Source organism: Rutilus rutilus, assembly GCF_951802725.1.
Source record: "Rutilus rutilus genome assembly, chromosome: 17".
In the NCBI taxonomy this organism is placed as follows: Eukaryota; Metazoa; Chordata; class Actinopteri; order Cypriniformes; family Leuciscidae; genus Rutilus; species Rutilus rutilus.
Window position 1 is genome coordinate 13,821,263 of NC_140230.1, and position 6,574 is coordinate 13,827,836.

General features: G+C 38.5%; 1 protein-coding gene across 1 annotated transcript in view; it reads right to left on the minus strand.

Annotated features, from left to right (window-relative positions):
- Positions 1–6,574, minus strand: part of spmip4 (sperm microtubule inner protein 4) — a gene marked incomplete at its 3' end in the record, with an annotated part of 70,131 nt that overhangs the window by 8,118 nt on the left and 55,439 nt on the right. The window lies entirely within an intron of this gene.

Here is a 6,574-nt window from a genome sequence, read left to right on the forward strand (position 1 = left end):
CATTTCCTGATGGAGGTGTTTTTTTTTATGTGAGAAAGGTATTAGAGTTGAGCGGTGACTGTGAGGCCAGCAGCATCAGCAAACCATTGAGAGGCGAGATGAGCTGTAAGAAGTTACGGCCGTCTGACCCAGAAAATGTGAGTTCCTCTATATACCACTCACCAGAAACCGCGTTGATTGAACGGCTTGTTTTTCTGACAAGTGTCTGCAACTATGCCAGGGGACAACACCCTGAAGAAAAGACAATTATAGGTTAAGAGCTGATCTGAATGGGCATTCAGGAGCCAGCAGAGACCATTGAACTAGTGGTTATCTGTTGTGGAGACAGCTTAAAAAAAAAAAAAAAAAAAAAAAAAAAAAAAAAGTTGTAATGTTAGTTGCCTGATGAGCAAGGAAAACACAGAGATTTGTGTCGATGCTAAACTAATGTGTCAGTTCTGACTCCTGTAGATCATTTAGACATGACAAAGGACCACTATAAGACATGGTGGTGGCTAAAGATGACTCAAGAGAATTTTCTGGAAAACAAAGGTTAGGTAAATTGAGTATTTAAACTAAAGATAACCTTAGAAAAGATCATAGAACGATTGAATATGACTATGATTATTTTAGTTACAGTCCTAGGAGGCTGTTGAAAAGATTATTTGCTTATAATGAGAGAGAAAGAGACTGCTTGAGTGGAGGAAGAGGATGGTACTCTGTCTGTCTTTCTGTTATCAGTCAGCCAAAGAAAGCTGGAGCAAAATAAGATAATGAACCAAAACAATCCAGCTGACTTTTCTAAAATCAGATGGATAATGAACAGACATGTTTTGAAACTGGTTAAGAGGCCATAAAAACATTAGATAAAAGATACAGGAAAATGTAAGGTTAAAATGTCATTTAAAATTTGAATCCTTTTAGATAAAAAGATATTAATAAGAAATATGAGCGGTTCATAGTCAGGGATGAGTGTGAGTGTGAATTCATGTTTTGTAAAGTATGTGTTAGTTTAGGACAACTGTTCTGTCTGAATAGTGTGTATAAATTTGTCATTAACCTCTGGAAAGAGTGTTTTAGCATTATAGATGGGTTAAGGCGAATGACAAATTTGAAATTTTGAAATTGAAATTTCACAAAGCTGAGGATTGTGAGTCAATCTGATGAGAAGGCAACACAGAACAGGATGAGCTTTAAGTTGATTGATCATCGAGCTCTGTCTATTAATTATTATTTTGGTCATTCATGTTGTGCAGTAGATTTTAATTACTTTCTGGACAGGTTTAAGTATTGATAAATTAGAATTGTGAAGTCGTAGATAGCCGTCAGTCATGTGTTGAGAAAAAGTTATAAATTTGACAGCAACAAACACGTACAGTAGGCTAAGTAAATATCAGATTATCCAGAGAGCCCTTAACAGTTATGTATTGTAAAAAGGGGAAGATTGTTATTCGACTGACGTTGACGAAGTGTAGTGACGTTGACAAAGTGTACACGACCTGACCTGACCAATTGATGACCTGGAGAATGTTCGTAGATGACAGCTGATTAAGAGACCAAACAATAGGGTTTAGGGGCCATTGCCTTAAAACAATTTGATAAGAAGATGAAATTGTGGTTTTAAGTAATATTTTTATTTCAGAGGCAGAGAAAGATGGGAAATTTGGCTGAAGGACAACGTTTGGGTTAGCAAACTTTATCCAAACAAATGTTACCAAATAAATATGAACAAATATTGCAGTTTTCTATAGCTCAAACAGTAGAGCGTTAGCGCTTGTAACGCCAAAGTCATGGGTTCAATTTCCGAGGGAAAGCAAGAATTGATAAGAATGTAAATGTGTACCTTGAAATGTAAGTCGCTTTGGATAAAAGCGTCTGATAAAAGTAAGAGAATTTTATTATGTTAGATTTATGCACGAGATGGGTGTTGTGCATCAAGAGGAGGATGAATATGCTCATGGCGGGAACAAGAGAACGCACAGTAAAACAAGTGGTCAGATGAGTCTTTGAACTTTTTAGTATGGATAATTTGTATTCAGGCCACAAACAAAGACATTTCGGCCTCACAGGTGGGAAAAACAGTAAATCCAGGGGGGAAGGGCTAAACCCATTGTCTTCACAGCAGGCTGAGAGGTTATCTAGCTTTGACCTCATCGGTATATGAGGACAGTAAAGTCCAGGAGGGGTTTATTTGAAGAACTTTATTTGTATTAACCAGCTAGATCTGGTTTACTAAGGGGTTCACATTTGCTGAAAGCCATCGCACAGGTGGGAAGATAAATGTTGGGAGGACATTGGGTTTAATTGTGTGCATTGTTTGTATTTTAAGTGTGCTAATAACAAGAATTGTTTTGACAGGAAACGCCGGAGCAGATGTGGCAGCACAGCAGACAAAAGAAAACTATGTGACAATAACCTCAACATTTGTTTTTCTTTACAGAAGATGCAGACTTTTGCGCATGGCATGAGCAAAGTGAAGAAACAGTGCCTAACCCTGTGTAATGCCTAACTTAAAATTTTCATTTTGCAGGATGTCAGGATGGATTGAACCAAACAGAACTGATTCTGTATTGTTTTGTTAACATGAACAACATGGGTTGAATGTTTTTCAGGGGAACAAGGACCCTGAGTGCTATTCAATGAGCAAGAAATTATCCGGTGATATGTTTCAGGTTGAAAATTTCACAGGTCACACCAAAGAGACGACAAGACAAGCGGTATTGGTGAAGATGGAACGTCCATGAGGCAACGAGATGTTGACCAATTAATGGTTGAAGAAAAGTTTTGCGATTTTATTTGATTGAATCAAATTAGGGCTTAGTATTGATATACATGAAGGGTATAACTGTTCTTGAATTAAGACTTGAATTAATTCTATTCTTAAGGATTCAATAGTAAAATGGGTTTGATTGATTTTAGAAAATAGAAATGAATTTTTATTATTTTATTGGTTATCAGAGAATGATAAACAGGGGGGAGATGTTAATGAAAAATTCATTGTTCTTGTGTCCATTCATTTAAACTTGTTGATTTCAATTGAGTGTGTGTAAAAGCATCTGACCATATATATTTCTGTGAGGGTTTTCTAACAGCTGAAGAAGGGACAGGAAGACAGGGTGATAAAAACTTACACCTGAGCACGAGAAAGGATCCAGCCAGGAGAATACAGGGGTCGTTTAACAATAAACAAGGGGTCCCATGCCATCCCCTTAGGGGATAAAGAACAGCAGGAGGTCATCTAGATTGTAAATGAAGGCCTTTTGGCTTCTCAGGGATAAAGATTGTAAATAAAGGCCTTTTGGCTTCTCAGGGACAAAGAACAGCATAACCTGCCCAGGGGGGGGGGGGTAGAACCAGTCCATACTAGATGTCTTTAAGGAAATTTACAGAGACTAGGGAAAGGAGGAGTCAAGAATGTCAGAAACCTGTATAAAATGTCTCAGTTTTATTATGTCAGTAGGCTTTCTGTTTCACATCTGGGTGGCTGCGGTTGCGAAAAGATTCCTCAAAGAATAAAGGCCTTTTCTTCTTTATTACAATTTTGCCTTTTGAGTGTTCCTTAACCCTGTGATGCTGTTTTTCCCAGTGAGATAAAAAATTGCTATTACAGAATGCTTAAAGGGGTAGTTTACCCAAAATGAAACATCTGTCTTCATTTACATACCTTCATGTTGTTCCCAAACTAATAAGTCTGTCATTCATTAAAAAATTTTTTTTTGGAAAATATAATCTCCATTGTTCCTTCAATTTAGCCTGGGTGCCAGCCCGAACCCCGCCCACAATATTTTTTGGTCGGGAAGTTCGGTCTGGACTCGCTCCGTTGAGGAGCTATTATGCCCGAACAAAAATTGTTCGGACCAATCAAATTGTCAGGGCGGGCTTTATACGATGATGGACAGATGAGCAATGCAACGTAATCGTCCACGTCACCAAAGAGCGCTTGATTTGAATTAGTTTACAACAAAGACGACTGCTGCTGGAGAATTGAGATTTCACGAGTTCACATTTACAAATAAGTCAGATAGAATAAATGCGTTTATAAGATTTCACACAAATAAGTCGATAGAATAAATGCGTATATGACGTGCTGTCCGAGGAGAGGGCTGTGGGCTCGGTAGCCATGCTCCCCCGTATTCCTGGTTGTGAGAGAACAAGACAAGAGTGAGGATTCGGGGTGGTGGAGGGATGCTGAAAAACTGTCAAGGAGTGTTAGGTAAGTTTACAGAGTGAATATGCTTCCTCATGCTGATAGATAGGGTAACGTTAGACATGGTATTGTTTGATGACAAGTTTATATTGGATTGATTATTTGTACGTGCTCCTCCCGAACTTTGTTTATGAAACATCATGTGTAGATTCCGCCATCGCGTCTGTTATATCGACAGCGCATTCATTTTAAAAGAGGAACAGAGAGCCGCGACATTTTGTTGGTTGAAAATATGAATGAAGAACATGCGTCATTTACTCCGTTGCTCTGATTGGTTGTAGGTCTATCCAATTGAGTGCAGAGTTTTTTTTTTTCCTGGTTTGGTTGAGACACGCCCCATAATCAAATCTCTATGGAAAAGTATCAGACTCACATTCTGACTAGAATTGAGTATGACGACGTCAGGCTACCTTCAATTGGCTTGAATGTTATAAATCCCCTTTAAAGGCTTGTGTGCTAAAGTAATGACTTGTTTGATTTCCTTTAGGTCTCTTAAATTTATTCCCACCAAGTCAATATCACTGCTGTCTCCATTTAAAACAGTAGGAGTGCTGTCCGTGGTCCTGAAACGTGTCACTTCCACAATTCAGTCTTAATATGAACAACATATTCTCATTACATTCCATATCATGCATTACATTAAACATTCATTTAATCTACCCAGCTGTTTTTATAAATGCACACTCCTGAGGAAAAACTCCCACTCTTAGCATGAACATTTGGTGTTCAATAAAAAGCGAACACACCGTTCGATATACCAGACTCTGCCCAGTGGCACCGCCAACTGCTTGCCAAGCATTTCCACTGACCGTCCTTATTTACAAGGCTGTGTTGAGCAATATATTCAGTATTACACCTTTAATTGGGATCCTCCAGGGGCCTTGTCAAAGGTTTCGAGAAAAGCTGGGATTTAGCACACATGCCAAAGTAAAGTTCAGTGACCAATTACCTTCCTCCTCTTCGGAGGGGTTGCTGTATTACATCTCCTACTGTTGTATTATGAATGTAGTGTGCTGATCCCGCTCCCTTGGTTGCTTGTTAATACTCAACTATGGAGAGCAGGTTTCATTAGCCTGTGTCAGAATATACTGCTGCGAGCCATTAGGGGCGGTTTAAAACGTCAAGGCTGCAGCAGTACCTCAACTTACTAATGAGCATCAACTGGTATAAGCTAAATCGCACACCAGCAACCATTTAAATGAGCTTAAATGATTAACCTATCAAGCTCAGAGGAGCACAATGGAGGTTCTTTTATGGAGCACAATAGATGAATACTTAAGCAAACATCTCCTCCATTTGCACCCTACAATCCCAGAATCTGATGAAATTGTTTATTGAAGACCTGTCTGCATTAGCATTACACATCCATGGATGATTCTAATTAAAACGTATAAACGCTCTCTGGGCAGATCCCAGAAATGGAGTTTAAATGTAAGGAGGAATATTATATCAAAGCAAAACTAATCCACAGTTGCATTGTTTCTTTGTGTTAAAAACATATTTCTGACAGAGTCATAAAGACTTCAGTTGGAATGAAAGCTGAACAAGTACACAATGCCTTTTCAGGAGAAGTGAAGGTCTGTGCGTCAATAATGATTGGATGGTACACATTTTGAGCAGAAACGATGTCTCAAAAACCAGTTTAGGCTAATTTGACATTATTTTCATAGAGGCACATATGATTTCTTTTTTTGTTACTTTATATATGAACATTTCTCTGTGATATTGTATTATTTAAGCAGCAGATTCATTTGCTATAAATAAACTACTGTCCCACTTTTGCAGATGATCTGTCGAAAACATTCAAGAGAAAAGGAATGTCTAACTGTGTTCAAAAGTCAGTCAATATCACAGAAATACATTTACATTTATCAGCAGCAATCATCAATGGCCAAGAGAAAGTTTTTATTAGTGCCTAATTGCACATTTACTTTTTTTGTTGTTGCATTGTTCACCCTCATTAGGTGTTAAGGTATTTTAATGGTCCATATACTTTTAAATTAGATATTATTATTATGGCAATTATTGTTTTATGGTGTTTTAGAACGCGTGGAAAGCGCGGCTGCGCCGTTTCCTCCTCCTTTCCAAAGCGCTTGCGCTCCCGTGGCGTCTGTCGTTGCTATGCAACCATGAACTGCGCTCTCCACAACGACCAGGAAGTTTAATAATGGATTTCCACCACCGAAAAACGCTGTAGCTTTGCTATAAGATTTATTTACGGAAAAGAGAATTTCACCAGCTTTCAATGTTGTTACGGAAAGGGTGAAGCTGATTGGTTGGTTCTAGTCACATGACCCGCGGTGCTCTTGCGGCATTCTGGAAAAGTTGAGATTCTTTTACATGTGAAATAACGAATTTGACCGCGCAAAAGACGCGATATGTGAACGG